General features: G+C 38.5%; 2 long non-coding RNA genes across 2 annotated transcripts in view; both read right to left on the bottom strand.

Annotated features, from left to right (window-relative positions):
• Nucleotides 1-13,720, bottom strand: part of LOC122688015 — a 61,392-nt gene extending 47,672 nt beyond the window's left edge. Inside the window, exons 1-5 of the long non-coding RNA XR_006339300.1 lie at nt 13,669-13,720; nt 12,780-12,870; nt 11,051-11,208; nt 7,314-7,412; nt 5,963-6,200 (exon numbers count right to left, since the gene is read on the bottom strand). This is a non-coding gene — a long non-coding RNA (uncharacterized LOC122688015). The remainder of the gene's footprint in view (nt 1-5,962; nt 6,201-7,313; nt 7,413-11,050; nt 11,209-12,779; nt 12,871-13,668) is intronic.
• A 300-nt stretch (nt 13,721-14,020) lies between these two features.
• Nucleotides 14,021-17,860, bottom strand: part of LOC122688023 — a 69,870-nt gene continuing 66,030 nt past the window's right edge. Inside the window, exon 4 of the long non-coding RNA XR_006339305.1 lies at nt 14,021-14,211. This is a non-coding gene — a long non-coding RNA (uncharacterized LOC122688023). The remainder of the gene's footprint in view (nt 14,212-17,860) is intronic.

Below are 17,860 nucleotides of genomic sequence, written 5' to 3'. Positions count from 1 at the left end.
TATCCACTTATCCACCCAGTACACCACTGTGGTTAACCCTAGAGGATCACGGACTTAATTTTCCCTAACAAGTCATCCTCAATGAATAATGTGTCTCCACATTAAAATGATAAGTGTTCTACATCACTCTGGTAAGTTTTTAATAATAAAATGATGATTTTCAAAACTGAAGAAGTTTTTTTCTGATTATAAAGGATCTGTTTGACATTTAAACTGTTCAGAGTTCATAAAATACAAAGAAAAATGATGCAAGTTCATCCTCCAGAAGTAGAAAAAGTGCAGTATAAAAAAATTTGAGCAATCTGAAATTCTGCTTCCATATTATGGCAACAAAATCTGATGGGATGAGGGAGGGGATTAACGCATAAATCTTACTTGCTCTAAAAGACTTTCACACCACCCATTGACTATATATATATATATATATATATATATATATATAAAAAACACTATAACATTTAGATGTTATAACTATATATACATATATATATAGATATATATAAAACACTATAACATTTAGATGTTACTAAAGGAACATACAAACTGGGGGAAATTTAATTATTTAGGTACATCCTTTTTAAATTCAATTATAGAAATGAGATTTCACTTAAACAGAAGAAAAAAGCATTTAAAAACAGCCCAGATAACCTCAGATATTTGGGTGGCTTCCCCTAATTCTATTTCCCTTTCTATTTAGAACACTAATTTGTTGCATTTACTTTAACAAAAAGAATGTACCACACACTTAAGTTAATCAAACTTACATAGTAAATCATGGGTGAATGCAATTTAGATGTACACTGCATCCCTGAAACCATGCTACTGAAAACTGATGACTTCCATTTTATGAAGTCATGAAATGACTGACTGCTTTAAAAACTATGACAAATATTTAAAATCAGCTGAGATTGATTTTTGGTTATTAGGGCTATTCAAAAATCATATAATCCTAAAACTACAAGCATAAGCACACTGTTCACATTTAATTTTAAAAATTTAAACAATAATTTTTAAAGCCTAAAATAGTCTTTATTCGAAAATCCTTTAAAACTAAACATTGATTATTCTTCTAAAATCATTAATTATCTCATGCCTTAATTGTCAGTGTTACCAAGTGAGAATTTATCCCATATATTTTCCGGTGTTAATACCTATTTCACCTGTTTCAAAATACTGTGAAAAATTATACTTCACAATGTAGGGACATGATATACTCAAGTAAAGGCAAGCACCGTATCTTTATCCTCTTGTCTAACAATATATCTGTTTCATAGTAGACATGAAGCCAATAATTGTTGCCCATATTTTCTATCTAAAGGTAAATATATTAGATCTGGAATATTTTTTGTTTTCATGCCAGTATATCACTAAACTTCTCTTTCACTGAGTGTTTAAAATGCACAGGCTTAAGAAGAATAAAAAATATAGGATCAGTTACTTTGGCAGCAATCCAGTGATACTCTGTTCTTGACCTCTTTTGAATCTCTTTGATTAAAAATCAAATATTTGATTGAATTTAAACTGTAGGTTTTTTTCCCCCTTTCTCTGTTTTTACTTTTTCTATCTTCCACCCAATGTGGTAAGTATCGACCTATACAGAGTTGTACAATACAGAAAAGGGCAGAACGAAGGTATATCCTAACTTCACTTCTTACTCATCTGTAACTGTGAGCAAATTTCCCATTTGCAAAATAATAGGATCTAATATTGTTCCCTCATAACATCACCTAACAAAATCATAATACTACCTATCATCATAATATTTAACAACTGTCCCAGTCTTTGCCTGTTCTTCGGTACACTGTAATTTCTTTTCAATATTTTTTTAATTTCTAATTATCCAAGGTAATCAAAGATGTGCTTTTTTTCAAAAATAGACTTCCACCAAAAAATAGAAAAATTCTAAAAATGTGGATGGGAAAAACCCAAAAAAGATAAACATTTGGAAAATCTGACAAAGAATTGAAATGTTCCAAAATAGATGACATGATGATGAGATACTATGTGACAGTGAGTAAGTCCTGTCTTTTCTATTTCTGGTTTTGTTCAGAGCCAGCCAGGGGATAGGAGGGACTCGACAGCTCATGTGACCTTACATTCCCTACCTCTGTTGCTGGGCCTGAAGGTGACTTGGTGTTTCTCTCATTTCTAAGAGAAACGAGATGCGCCTTAGTCAGTGTGAGGCAGGCCTGTAAGACGGTATGGGCTCAGCCTGGCACTGGGGTGCTCTGGATTGTCCCATCAGTCCAGCAGCCTTGAGGACATTGCCTGGTCTGTCACTAGATGGGGGAGCAACCCTAAGTACCGTATTTCCATGCAATAGTGCGCAAAGGTACAAAGCAGGTGACAGAATGGAAGAGTCTCCTCGCCTCCCTTCTGTCTTTGCAGGGAGGCCCTAGAAGTCTTCCTGTCTTATCTCATTGTCCAGTGGAGGTTATGCCTACTTCTTGAACATACCTCTGTACCCTAAGATCAAAGTACCTGAACCAAATCAGCATTCCAGTGGGAAAGAAGGGGGTCAGAGGTAGGATATTTTAGATAGGCAATATAGTGTACCTAATTTAGATGAACATACTTAATACAACAAGATAGGGGAAGATTTTAATTTTTTTTAACAACAGCAACAAAAACCCTGAGGTTCAAATACAATAAGTAACTTGTCTTAGACCACAAGACTACATAGGAGTGGAGCAGGAATGAAATTCAAGTTTCTCTCACTAGAAATAGTTTCATTCTTAATATTAAGTTCACGTATTAACTCCCCTTTGACTGTTAAATAATTTAACTGAAATGAGTACGTTTGTTCTAGCTTTGCATGTGTACAAATTTATTGTATAAATAAAAATAACTCCCTCAACTCTATCTGGTAAGATATTAATTTCCATAAAGATCCTGAAAGGCTTAAGTAGAATTTACAATAGAAAGAGGATAGAACATCAGGAAACAGTAGATTTGAATACGGAGTAGATAGAGAGCCATGGGGCTTATTTTGTTTTAAAATACAAAACCAGCTACTAGTTAGAAGGCAAGAAAATTATTACTATTAATAATGAATGACAGTAATACACCAGCAGTGACTGAGATTCCTATAGTCTTTTCTGTTAGTTTGACAATGTAGGAAGCAATATTGTTTGTTCTAATTTTGCTATTGACTTCTACATTTTACTAGTGATACATTTTAACAGATTCCAGTATCACTTGTGATCATCTAAATGGTGATGAGACACCACAACCTACTGAAGACAGTGGGCGACCCACAGACCTCTCACAGTAGAATGTTTTTGAGGCAGACTTGTTTTACTTATGCTGATGTTAAAGTGAGTTTCCTTTTTTTAAGCACATCTCAACTGGTCTAAATACAGCAGAGTCCCTGAAGGAAGCCATATTTAAATTAACTCTCCTTTGTATGGCTTTAAATTCTCACATTGACTGTTTGATTTTGCAATTTTTCTTACTGCCTGGCAAGGGCAAGTAATTCTGTATGCTAAAGTACTATGTTCGAAATTGGCACTGTTATTAGTAATGGTAAGGATTTACCCAACAATTATTTGTGCAATTATTTATATTTTTTAAAATACCTTTCTGTTGAATGAGCACTTGCAACATAGATTTCCATCATTAGAATTAATTAGGCATAAAAAAATCAGTGTGCATTCACAAAGACGCAGTGTCGGTTTTGCCTTCCATAAAGTCTCATGTTCAAAGCTAGGATTTATGTAGAATTTCATTTAGAAATGTATCTATAATCACTGTGTTTCTACCTTCAAACTGAGCAGAAGGCTTAGGGCTGCAATATCTTACACCTACACACTGCAGCTGACTTAGTTCTCTCATCTTTTTTTATTCTCTTCTTACCTTTAATTAAAATGCATTAAAGAAAGAAAAAAGAAACAAATGGTTGTAGAAAGTAGCATTTAAATGGAAACGACTGCTCTAAATGCTGCTGTTTAGGAAATACATGGCGTGATGTGCAACTTTGCAAGGCGTCAACAAGTACACAAGAGATAGCGTAAGTATTATTGATTATGACGCTGATTGGAGTAAAAGGACTGTTCCTGGGATCTGACTTCCAGATGGAACTTTTCAGCCTATAAGCCAAAGCAACTTCTGAATCTTTCACTTTTTGAAATTGTGTGTTTTCATAAAACTTACAAATGCATATAGCACTGAGTTACTTTTCCATTGCTACTATAGAAAGTTACCACAAGCTTGGTGGTTCACTGCATACAAATAATGTATTATCTTAAGAATTCTGGAGGTCAGAAGTTCTGAAATGGTCTTTCTGGGCTAGAGACAAAGTGTTGGAAAGATTTCGCTCCTCTCTGAAGGAGAATCTGTCTCCTTGCCTTTTCCAGCTTCTGCAAGCTGCCCTTAGAGCTTGGCTCCCTTCCATCTACAGAACAAGCAATGGCCAGTCCACTCATAGCCTATTCCTCTGGCACTGACTCTTCTGCCTTCCTCTGCATTATGGACCTTGGTGATTACACTGAGCCCAAATGGACAATCCAGGATAATCTACCTCAAAACCAGCAGATTAGCAAATATGATTTCATCTGCTACCTTAATTCCCATTTACCAAGTAATTTAACATATGCAAAAGTTCCAAGTATTAGGACAGGGGCATTTTTTTTAGAGGCCATTGTTCTGCCAACCACAAATAGACACAGATACACCCCACTCTAATACAATTAGAAGTATAAACATTTAGTAGTCCAGTATTTTCACTCAAAGATTTGACATATTTGAATATGTATAAACCATGCATATTTGAGCACCATATAACCTATGTATGCAAGTAATTACCACTTTGTATAATAAATGCACAGGCAAATTCATAAATATCTCTAAACAAAACAAGTCATGTGTTAAACCCGCAAAATTAAGTCTAAGCTCTTCTGCTTCACTTCCCTGGTTTTTGCCTTGGCTACTGTGTCACACTTTATCCACCTGCTTGTTCTAATAAGGTGTTCACCAGCCACCTCTCTTCCAAAAAACAAAGGCATATAATCACATTTGTACACATACAAACCCACTTATGAGCACACGCCCACACACCTAATCAGGTTTCTGAATCCATCTAAGGGAAGGAGAGCTTTTTCATCCTGATTTCCAAGGATTCGCCTTCCAGTTTCTGTTGTGAAATCCACTCCCATGTTTCCAGGACTGAAGCCTGGAACTCTAACCCCATGATGCCTAATTCTAAGAAGGCTGCGGTTACTCCTGCATGCAAAGTCTGCGTCCTCTGTGTCCTTTCAAAGGAGGCATACACCACACATCCTGGTTCACCTCTAAGTGCAGACTCACATTCTGAGGAATTGTATTTTGATTCTAGGAGGATCCTAGGATCCCAACTGCGTGTTTCCTTGTATCAGGTTTAGATTGTAAGATCTTGCACACTCAAATTAATTTCTGGCATGGCTACTGAGAGGAAAATCATATTTATTGCGCAATGAGTTTTGTTCTATTGAAAATGGAAGAGAAGTTACACTGGCAGAATTCACTCTGTCTTAAATAACATGCTCAACCTAAAACAGCTTCTTAGGCAACTAAATTCCCTAAAAATTTTATTCTTCTAAGGCATTAAATCATTGCAAATTTACTAAACGCCTATTATGTGCCAGGCTCAGCTCTAGACACATGGGATACATGAGTACACGAAAGAGAAAAATGACCCACGTCTAACATGTGTCATGTCACAGAACAGAGCAGTACACTCAGGCCACCTCAGATAAGGGGCTTCCCTGGTGCCTCAGACAGGTAAGAATCCACCTGCAACGTGGGAGACCTGGGTTTGATCCCTGGGTTGGGAAATAAAGGACTTTGTCATAAGAACCCACAACGCAGGAAGGAATCAATGGCAGCCTGCCTTTATCATGGTCTTGTTCTCCCCTAGGCCTGCTTCTCTTTCCACTTCTATTGTGCCTCATGATTTACCTTTTGGTGTACCCTTTGACATACTCACTCATCACTAGAATGTAAGCTTCAAAACGGTGGGCAGGGGATTTCCTTGATGTTGGTCACAGCACAATCTTCATGGCTCAGAACAGTGTCTGGCACACAGTAGATTCTCAAGAATTTATTTGTTGAATGAATGAATAAATAAGTGAACTTTGCCTCTTGGTCCATTCCTGGTTACTCTCCTCTTTGGCTCCCTTGTCATACTTTATCCAGTCTCTATGATCTGTCTTTACTGGCATATGCTGAAACAAGAGAAGTACTAGTATTTTGTAATTTTAGCTCTCATAGTTTTCATTTCTTCATCTGTAAAACGAGGGCAATAAAGGTTTTACTGGTTATCTACTTCTGTATAATAAATGACCCCCCAATTTAGTGGCTTATAACCATAAAAAACAATAAAAGTGTGTTATTTCATATAATTTTTAGGTGCCAGGAATCTGGGATTGGCTTTGCTGGGTCCCTTGCACCAGGGTGTACCAGCCAAGGTCTCTCATGAAGTTGCACTTACGAAACTGGCTAGAGCTGCAGTCATCGGAGGCTTAACTGGGGCTGAAGCTTTATTTCTGGGTTTATTTCTGCATTGCTGGCAAATAATGCAGGTTGTTGATTGGAAGCCTCAGTTCCTCAGTTTTTGCGGTCCTTTTCACAGAACTGCCTGGAGTGTCCTAATGACATGGAGCTGGCTTCCCTCAGAGCGACCCAAGAGTGAGCAAGGCAGAAGCCACGTGGCTTGTGTCATCTAGCCTCGAAAGCTACACACCATCCTTTCTGCAGTATCCTATTAGTTACACAGGTCAGCCCTGTTCATGCTAAGAGGAGACACAGAGGCGCAAATACCAGGAGGTGAGGATCACGGGGGAATCATCATCTTCAAGTCTGGCCACCAGAAGATATTTAGCAGGATGGTGGTTGGCATTTAAATAAATCAGACCTGTAAAGTACCTGGCATGGTGCCAAGTACACAGTAATTAGGAAATAGCAGCTCTGTTTGGGTGCTCAGGTTTTGCTGAGCTTTTAAAATATATAGAGTGATAGAAAATTCTCTCTCAGTGTTTTCTGTAGACGTCTGCCTTTATCTGTGGAATTCACTCTCTTTCTTATTCATTCATTCAACAAGACTGCCTTCCTCAAATACTGTAGAATGTGTCAACCCTATTCACCTAAAATAAACATTCTTGACACCAACCACAAGGGGAAATAATGCCCCTCAATGGTATGAGAACACACTATTTCTTGGCATCTGTGCAATGACATTATCTCCTGGATTTCCAGGGTACACCTGAGGTCTGGTGGCGGTAAGTAAGTTGGCCACCTTCTCTAGCCCACTCTGATCACTTTGACCCTTTCAACATTACCTTCTCTGCTGCCAACCTTTCTGCACACAGAGAGAAGTCTATCACGGCCTCGGTCTGGATGTCATGAAAGCAGACCTCTGTGGCCTCAGTAACGCAGAACTGTGCAGAAATAAAAGGGATAAGGAAGTGGATGAGAACAAGTCTTTGACAGAGGACTGAAGACCAAGCTGGGGGCAGAGAAAAAAAAAGTCCTTCTGAAACTAACTTTTCATCAAATCTGAGATCAAATCATAGGAAAAGGAGAAATTTTGAAAACCTCATTCCTCTTGATTTTGTTTGAATGATAAGCTGTTGATGAGTGCTCGCCTATATGCATTATTTTTGCACATTTGAAGAAACTAATCGGCACCTGTTCAATTCTGTACTGCCAGTAAGGGTGCCGCAGGAGCAGAGGCCTCATTCCGGGGAGTTAGCCCAAGATTAAACTTCAGCTGAAACGCTGGGAGAAGCTGGTATGCTGAGTCAATACCAAGTACCAGGTTTAATTTGATGTTTTCCACGCACGATCAAAACCGTGGTTTTTCCTAACTGTGGAGTTATTGCCTCCTCTGCCTTCTTTTATGGGTTCCCTGTAGAGTGTGTGTTATGCTCTGATATCTGAAATTGATCGTGCAGGTTCTATTTCAAGGGTGATAATAAACTTGGTACAAAAGCTGGGGTTAGTGAAGGTGACTATTAACCTTTCTTCTAATACGGTCAATTGATTTTGCCCTGTGGCACAAACTGATTTCCACTATGATCTGCTGATGACTTCAATTTAAATATAACATATAGATGAAGAATTAGAAATGGAAGAGAAATCATTGTCTGGATTTTTGCACAGAGAGCTACAAAGAGTTATCCCTCCCTACGTCCAGACTATTATAAATGTTGTCATTAAGGAATTCATAGACAGATTAAAACCTTTTATTAACTGTTATGTGGGGATGAACATGTACAGAATATCATATTTTCCCACTTACTTATGAAGGTAAAGATCAACATGCCAAAAATCTTGAAGCAATTTTAAAATCAAAATGATCCTTGCCATTGTGTGGTGAAAGAAAGTTAAGTTTTAGAATTAGATAAACCAGACTTACTGTCTTCAGTTTCTTTATCTGCCAAGAAAACAAAGAATTCCTGCTCATTAGTTCTGTGAAGGTTAAATTATTTAACGTCTGCAGCACCTAGAAGAATAGTAGGTGAATGTTGAGTAAAATGTGAGTTCTCTTCTTTCTTGGAATGGTTTTTACAATATATGTACAATTGTTGTTATTGTTTCTTCATTTCTGGGTCTAAAGAATCTCAGGTTTTATCCTCATTTGCTACAACAGATTTCCTTCAGATCTCATATTGACTGGGTTACAGGTGAGTTACCCAATGACTGATTGAGAAATAGATCTCTGGACATTTTATTGTCATCTTAAAACGTGAATATAGGTTGGATCACAACTGGTTTGGCATTAATCAAAATATATGCAACAATTGCAGTTGTTCTTTATATGGCAGTTTTCACTGGTGCCTTGTGACCTGTTCACTATCTTGAGTGAAAGTCCAGTAAATTTCATTTTTGTAGTTAAAAAAGTCTTTATTTCTAAATAATTAGTTAGCTAGAAAAACGATAAATATCCTGACTCAAGACTTGGGTGAGAAAGAGATCTGATACTGCTTGTAAATTCTCTGCTGCAAACAAAATCAGCATTTATATGATGTAAGAACCATGTCGACCCATAATCAGTCTTTGTACACATGATTTTAAGTTTCCAAAATTAGAATTAAAAAGATATCCAACAAGGACCAAATGGGAACATGATACATGTATTCTAGAGTTACTTAGAAATTACTTTGTAAAACAAACTTTGATATTCATGGATTGAGAATAAAGATGCCTCTGGATAGCTTAAAGCAACATTATGAAAGTGGACGCATGCTATATTAGCATAGTATTTACTCCTGCTCAAGTAGAAAGCCAAACTTCTATTTCTTTTTATTATGCCTTTTGGAGACTGGCATAATATTGGAGGAGAAAACCAATTTACTTAAGAATTAAAACAGTAACTTTGAAAACAAAGCCCCAGGAAGCTCAAGGACATGGTAATAATTGTACCTCCAGAATGAGGCAGCAAAATCTGTATCTTTTACTGAAAAAGATCGGGGTGGACAACAGCTATAAAAAGACTGAGGATTTTGACGTTTCAGTACCTTAAAAGTGGGAAGACAAATGCTGTGAGGTTTTTATGGAAAACCTTGTGCTAAAGAAATTAATACATATCCAGAGCTATGGCATATGTATATTGTGTTTGGAAATATCCTGATATGTTTAATGCAAATTCTTAAACACAGCAGGATAAGTTTGGTCACTAGGTTGTGTCTAACTCTTTTGCAACCCCATGGACTGTAGCCCACCAGGCCCCTCTGTCCACAGGATTTCCCAGGCAAAAATACTGGAGGGGGTTGCCATTTCCTTCTCCAAGGAATCTTCCAGATCCCGGGATCAAACCAGGTCTTCCGCTTGGCAGGCAGATTCTTTACCATTCTTTACCACAATATATTACCTAAAGTAATACATTCAAGGCACTATATGCATCTCATCCATGGTTTAAACTCGGATTAAGGGGCAAAACAGAAGGCCTGGTTTATTATATGAAACATAATTTAATAATCAGTGAGTTAAAACTGCTAACTGACTCAACTCAGTAAAACGTCTTTTTCCACTAACTCTCAGTAGTCAGTTCCCCTGAATTTGTTACGCCTGTGATGCCACATTGGAAAATCATAGCCTTCCTTGGTATGATAGCTGACATGGGTTTGACTTCTCGCTGGATTTGCTTGCTCAGTTGATTTTGTAATACTTCTCCTTAGATTTTCTGTATTCGTGTTCTGAAACACTTTTTCTCTCTACATATAGAATTTTATTACAAAAGGTAAGTGGGCTTTGCTGGTACCTCAGACAGTAAAGAATCCAACTGCAATGCAAGAGACCTGGGTTCCATCCCTGGTTTAGGAAGACTCCCTGAGAAGAGAATGGCCAACCATTCCAGTATTCTTGCCTGGAGAATTCCATGGACTAAACGAGCCTGGTAGGCTACAGTTCACGGGGTTGCAAAGAGTCTGACACAACTGAGCAACTAACACAACAACGTTAAACTACAAAGATAGTGTGTGTGTTGAAGGAATCATCTGAGGGGCTGCAGATAGCAAAATGTTTGTGTAAACTAAAAAATGTTTTCTTACTAGAAACTCATTTGACAACTTAAATCTGTGAGTCTGTAGGCAGATTTTATAAACTCAGGGCTGGGACTACTAGAGAGACCAATTTTGTTGCTTTGGCCTTGGTTCTAGAAAAAATTACTTAGATTTTTTTTTTTTAATTGCTTGAAACTTTCACAGTCCTCTAGGAGTTAAGAACATGGGCTCATTGACTTTATATGCGCCAGACCTGACTCTCTTGATCTGGCCAATTTTTTGTTTTTTTGGCCATACCACACAGCATGTGAGATCTTAGATCTTGGACCAGGGATGGAGCCCGTGTCCCCGGCAGTGAAGTGTGGAGTCTTAACCACTGAATCACCAGGGAAGTCCCTTTGTCACTTCTGATGTGACCTCTGCCTCCTTCCCTCTTTAAGCCCTGGTTTCCTCATCTGGAGAAATCATGCCATAGTAGTACCTATTCTTCATGTTGTAGGGATGAGATTGGGTTTCCCTCTAACAGTACAAAGCACAGTGATTGGTGCATTTAAGTTTGCAAAACTTCTTACCTCTATTCTCTGTAGATGTTGGTTTGATTCATTCTTTCCTGAAGAGTTCGAAGCAGTCTTCTTGCCTTCTCATCAATGTCTTCACTCCGTGGAAACTGCTCTCCCAGGTATTGTGGGAACACAGCAAAGGAGATCTTTGACTCTCCAGAGCTCCCTCTCTAGTGGGGTTAAATACGCACAAAAGTGGATCAGAACAACAGTGTGGATGATAACCGTTAGAGCAGAAACACAGCATTGTTAAATTAACTTCAGGAGTTCAGGAAGAAGGCTGGTTGTATGACTTTCCAGTCCAGAGCAAAATGAGAATGCAGGGGCCCTTGTTCAAATTTCAAGAGCAGAGTATGAAGCCAAGCACTGGCCCTTCTGAGCTTGGGGCCCTGAGTGACTGCGTGTATCCCACACCCATGCAGAGGGTCCAGACTGATGGGCACATGCATTTCATGCAAGAAGAGTAGAGATCTATTTGTTGAGAGGTCTAGCAGATCAACTCGACCTTGGAAAATGGAAAGAACTTTGAAGAATGGATAGAACGGTCTGGGCAAAAGAAAAAAATTGTGTTGCGCCTCCCCTCCCCCACTCCATGAAATTACAAATAGTTTTTCTTTTGAATGAGACTTACTAGGGAAAAGAGATTTTTAAGGGAAGGGAAGGGAGATAAGATAACAGAACTAAATTTGAATTTTCTAATAAGAAAAAAGCAACCCAAAGTATTTTGAGAATTGATGCAAGATCAGATCAATTTAGGAAGATGTCTCTGGTGGCAGCAGAACAGAAGAATTGATTTGATGAAGGAGGTCGGAACTCTGCAGGTGAGAGTGACGTATTCCTTAACTGGGGAGTGGCAAGGTTCTGTTTCTATTCTCTGCAATGTGATGTGTGCTTTTATCTTCCCCCACACAAAGCAACGATCTGTTTCTGTTCTGAAGACATCTTCAATTATACAGTGCCAGCCAAAGAAAAACATAATGGAATTTTAACCAGATTTCTTTATCTCTGTAGACAGCTTTTCAGGAATATCTCCATTTGGGTTATAGAAGGAGAGCCTGAGAACACCCAAATGTGCCTTGAAAACCTATCATCTTTTCTTGGCCTTTCAGACAGAATTGCATTCCAGAAACACCGGGTCAGTCTGTATTCCAGGTCATGCCTTGAAGACAGCACCGGTAAACCCTCGCCCTCGCCGTCGTCAAATAGAAGAGCAAGTCGCTACACGTTGCTGTGTCTGCCTCTCATCCTGACAAACTGTCTTCAACAGTGGGAAATGCAAATCTTCTTCCTTCCTTTTCTGGTTTTCTTGTAATAACTCAGCCTTGAGTCAGAGGTACAGGTTCAGCCTCCCCAAAGTGCTGCTGTCATAGAGAAGGAGATCCTTTTGGCCCCTAATTTACCATGTCTTAAGGAAAGCTTAAAAAGTTCAGGACTACAAGGATAGGATCAGCCATCCCTGAGAACAGAGAATGCACACAGGGAGCTGTATTTCAGCATCTGCAAGATACAGGGAATGGAATCTTATCCTGTGTCGCATCCCAAAGAAACGGGAGAAAAAGACAAATATAAGTTAATGTCAATGGAGTATTAAAATGAATTAATAATATTAAGGAAGAACTTTCCCTAAGGTAATTTCAGAGCTTTTTTTTTTTTTCTTTTCTTTTGCTCCTCCATTAAACTTTTACTCTTGCTGTTAAACTGAATAAATGACTTAAGTCTTTTCAAGCCTCAGATTCCTTACCTGGGAAAGGAACAGATACTTGCTAAGATCCCTTCAGCATGAGAACATAGCCTTGACATTCTCTGGCTTGATGAACCTCTGTCTCGGGTGCCTGTGTGGGGAGTGAGAGAGAAGGGTTCACATTCCTGCCTAAATACTTGCCCGCAAAACACCCATTCCCTTGACTGCAGCACTCACCTCCATAAATGTATTTCTTAAACATGGGTAGTTACCTTGTTATTTTCTCTGGGATAATGTGTAGATTATAGGCAATAATTAACATTCCTGCCACCACATGCAGCCAGTTGAGGACTGAGTCAGCAGCTGCTGGTCAAGCTCAGAGTGTGGGGTGCAGGTAGGTGGCAGGGCAGATGTATTCAGAGGAATCAGAAAACACATGCATTTCCAGGGCTCTAAGAATGGAGAGGCTCAGCAGCCCCTTGAATTAGAATTTCCTCTGCAGGTCTCTTTCATAATTCCGACCAGCCTTTAATAACTTGTTTTCATATTAGTTGCTCTTTTAAAAACTCTGACCAATCACTGTTTGCATTTCTAATGTGCTATACACACACAGAAAGATGTCTGATATTTGCACAGAGATAATTTTGCTATTTGGAATATGCACAGCAATAAGAGCTAAGAGAAATGGCCCTTGGAAAATCTCTATTTTCTGGAATCTGGGTTGTAGAAAAAGAACTACGTCAGAATCCCATAGTATGCCAAAGAGTGAAGTGAATAATGGGGTGGGGATCTACCATGGTCCAAGAAGCAAAGCCTTCCCAAGGGACCACAAAGGTAGTAGGTGTGGTTGGGAGATTGTGAGTATGAGAAAGCTGTAGGCATGTACTGCTCTCCTAGAAAAGGCTTATGGGGTGAGGATGGGTAGTTTCTTGGAGCATTTTCCACTCACTGTTGTTCAGTTGCTCAGCCGTGTCTGACTCTTTGTGATCCCATGGACTGCAGCACACCAAGCTTCCCTGTCCGTCACTATCTCCAGAAGTTTGCTCAAACTCATGTCCATTGAGTCTGTGATGCCATTAAACCATCTTGCCCTCTGTCAGCCACTTCTCCTCCAGCCCTCAATCTTTCCTAGCATCAGGGTCTTTTCCAGTGAGTAAGTTCTTCACATCAGGTGGCCAAAGCACTGGAGTTTCAGCTTCAGCATCAGTCCTTCCAATGAATATTCAGGACTGATCTCCTTTAGGATGGACTGGTTGGATCTCCGTGCAGTCCAAGGGACTCTCAAGAGTCTTCTCCAACACTGCAGTTTGCAAGCATCAATTCTTTGGTGCTGAGCCTTTATGGTTCAACTCTCACATCTGTACATGACTACTGGGAAAACCATAGCTTTGACTAGATGGACCTTTGTCAGCAACGTGATGTCTCTACTTTGTAATACTCGGAAATACTTCCAAGAAGGTGCCAGGAATAATTCTGAACTTCTGTCATTGAGCTGCAGAAATAGAGCAAGAAATTGCAATGTTAGGGGGCAATAATACTATAGCTAGTTGTCTAAAAATACTAATAACCATGATGCCAGTGTTTCAATGTCTTTAGGTTTTTTAGTCACTGGAATATGGGAGTGCAGATATCTATTGATAAACCATAGAACCACACATCTGTAAACTGCCTCCCAGTCTGTGTACACTCACGTGTAATATTTCCCACCGTTTTAATGTATATTGAAAACAAGGTTCAAAGAAGCTTGTTTGTATACGTATAGCTGATTCACTTTGCTGGGCAGTTGAAACTAACACTACATTGTAAGACAACTATACTCCAGTAAAAATTAATTAAAAAAAAATTTTAGTGACTTTGCCCCACGTCACTTAGAAAAGGGCAGAGCTTATAGATCCCAAGGCTTAGACAGTCTTTTATTTTTAATTGGAAATGCAAATCAAACCTACAATGAGGTATCACGTCACACTGGTCAGAATGCTGCTGCTAAGTCACATCAGTTGTGACCGACTCTGTGCCACCCCATAGATGGCAGCCCACCAGGCTTTCCCATCCCTGGGATTCTCCGGCAAGAACACTAGAGTGGGTTGCCATTTCCTTCTCCAATGCATGAAAGTGAAAAGTGAAAATGAAGTTGATCAGTCATGACTGATTCTTAGTGACCCCATGGACTGCAGCCCACCAGGCGCCTCCGTCCATGGGATTTTCCAGGCAAGAGTACTGGAGAGGGTTGCCGAATGGTTATTATCAAAAAACCTACAGACAATAAATGCTGGAGAGGGTGTGGAGAAAACACTACCCTCCTACACTGCTGGTGGGAATATAAGTTGGTGTAGCCACTATGGAGAACAGTATGAAAGTTCCTTAAAAAACTAAAAATAGAATTAATATATGACCCAGCAACCCCACTACTGGGCATATATTGAGCGAAAACCATAATTCAAAAACACACATGCACCCCAGTATTCACGGCAGCAGTATTTACAATGCACGGGAAATCTTGTTGACTGCCTGCATTATAACAGCTTTACCTCTCAAGTAAGGATGGTTTTACTTGCACACAAGTCTTTTCATTTTCTTTAAACCACTCACCATGTTGTTTCTGTCTCTTTCTTCTTAAAAATAGTTTGTCAGTTTTAATATGTTTCAATTAGAATATTATGCACAGACATGAACACAATGAGGAGGAATTTCTCTTTTGCTTCTACGTTTTGAAATTCCATTTGATGATGATATTAGTACCTTTGATTGTGATTATTTTTGTTTTATTTCATTTTTGCCTCTATTTCTGGTATGCCTACATAGAATCAAAATGCAGGACTTTGCAGCAGAAGGGACAAAATGGTTCAATCCAAAGAGTCACTGATATTTGGTAAACTTGGCTAAATGCACAAAACCTAAGTCATGAGTTTTAATTTCCGTTCCATTACCAATTCAGTCATATTTTTTACTAGAGTCAGTGAGTGAATTTGAATTAAAGAAATAGCAAAGTTTCTTAAGTTGGTTTTGTCTTTTTTTTTCCTGTATTGTTGTACACCTGTGCACACCTGTTTTTTTGTTTTTAAATGCTACTACCTACAAGCATCTTCTCATTTGAAAGAAAGTTTGCATTCATTTGAAAGGTATGAGCTGCCTAGAGTACTTCTCTCCTTTTACCTTTACCATCTTGCTGTAGAAGGTCATGGATCTCACAGTATGTATCTCTCTGTTACAATTTGCTTCCAGCTGAGCATAAAGGCTGAGCCAAGTTCAATGTGTCTAACACACCTCTCATGGGCACCAGAGGCTGCAGATGCTGGCAGAGTCAGAGAAGCACTGGATCCCTCTTTACTGGCATATTGCAGCTAATTGACGCCCCATGGATTCCTTGCTCCACATCCGATACGGCCCTTTATAATCCTTCTAATTTCATTGAGTTGCTAGAGCTCACTGCGGACATAGCTCAGAGACACACAGATATGTCACAGTGGTCAAGGAGAAAGTCTTAAAGAGCTCTGAGTCAATCTGCTTCTTTTGTGGTCACTGTGGCAATATTACAATGAAAAGAAAAAAAGGACAGTTGTATTCTATCAACAAATTCTAAACATGGACCAAGTGAAATATGTCAAAGACAAATAGCCTGTGATTTCACTATATGTGGAAATCTAAACAAAACAAAACAAATGAACAAACATAACAAAACAGAAACAGTGTCAGAGAACAAACAAGTGTTTCCAGAGGGGGACAGGGTGGTGGGGAAAAAAAGGTAAATAAGTGGGCAAAGTTGGGGATGGGGAATTGGAGGAAGGCCATCAAAAGGTACAAACTTCCAGTTATAATACAAATAAGCTCTAGGGATGTAATGTACAACATGATGAATATAACTGATCTTTAATAAAGTTAAATATAAATCATTTCAAATCTTTAACTGTATTATTTAACAACACTGCTGTATGTTATGTTATTGTCCAGTTGCTAAGTCGTGTCCAATTCTGCAATCCCATGAACTGCAGTTCATCAGGCTTCCCTATCCTTCAATATCTCCTGGAATTTGCTCAAACTTATGTCCACTGAGTAACTTTCATACATTACAAATATGCTGTAGGTTATACATAAAAGTTAAAGGAGTAAACCTTAAGAGTTTTCATCACGAGGGAAATTTTTTTTCTTTTTCCTCTCTTGTATCTATATGAGATGAGGGATGTTCACTAAACTCACCGTGGTCATCGTTCATGATGTAGATAAGCCATGTCATTATTCTGTATTTCTTAAACTTATACAGTGATGTATGACAATTAAATCTCAATAAAACTGTAAGAAAAACATGTTCGTAATAAAATAAAAAATAAATTCCAAACATACAAGAGTTTCAGAGATATGAAGAGAGCTACCTCAGCCCTGGGCCTACTCTTGACTAAACTATTAACTAGGACCAAAGTCTAAAACCTCTGTGAGACATAACTCTCATATAAAATGGAAACTGACAAGAATTCCCCAGCAATATATAATAATTACATAAAATAACATGTGTAAAAATGGAGGGACATATTAAAGTATTGGAATTTTACTGAAGTATGAGAATATCCTTGGGCTTTTTAAAAAGTGGTCACATTAGGCAATTTTTAATTTTTATTTAAATATGGCAGCTTTGACATAACCTGAACAGTTTCAAAATAATGTTCTAAGAAGCCACATGTGCCACAAACATAAAGTTAAGGGCAAGTTGTGTGTATATATAGCATTTCTTTCCTTCTTGGACCATTTCTTTTCTCTGTTGCCTTTTCACTTTCTTGATAATTTACTTATTCTCTCGATGACATACATGGAACCAAGTTTATTTTTCTTCGTCTAGCTTAAGACATACAAAACCAACGTGCCATACTTATGCATTTTTCTATCAGTCAGGTGTATTTTTTTTAAAAAGTCTTAATTTTTTGATTCCTGCTCTTAACAGAAAACTCAATAACAGAAATATAGCCCCAGGGGTAGATATGCAAGTTGATATATTTGTAGAGCTCCGATTAGTGATTTGAAGTATATAAAAAATGTATTGAAAGGTTTCCCTATCCCCCACTCACCCCTTCATGACCTTTGCTCAGCATGCGTACACCAGCTGACTGGCCTGAAGGCTCCGCAGTCACGCTACATAAAGACAGCATTTTTTG

Source organism: Cervus elaphus, chromosome 32, assembly GCF_910594005.1.
Source record: "Cervus elaphus chromosome 32, mCerEla1.1, whole genome shotgun sequence".
In the NCBI taxonomy this organism is placed as follows: domain Eukaryota; kingdom Metazoa; phylum Chordata; class Mammalia; order Artiodactyla; family Cervidae; genus Cervus; species Cervus elaphus.
The sequence above is the reverse complement of the archived record's forward strand: the minus strand, read 5'-3'. Positions and strand labels throughout refer to the sequence as shown.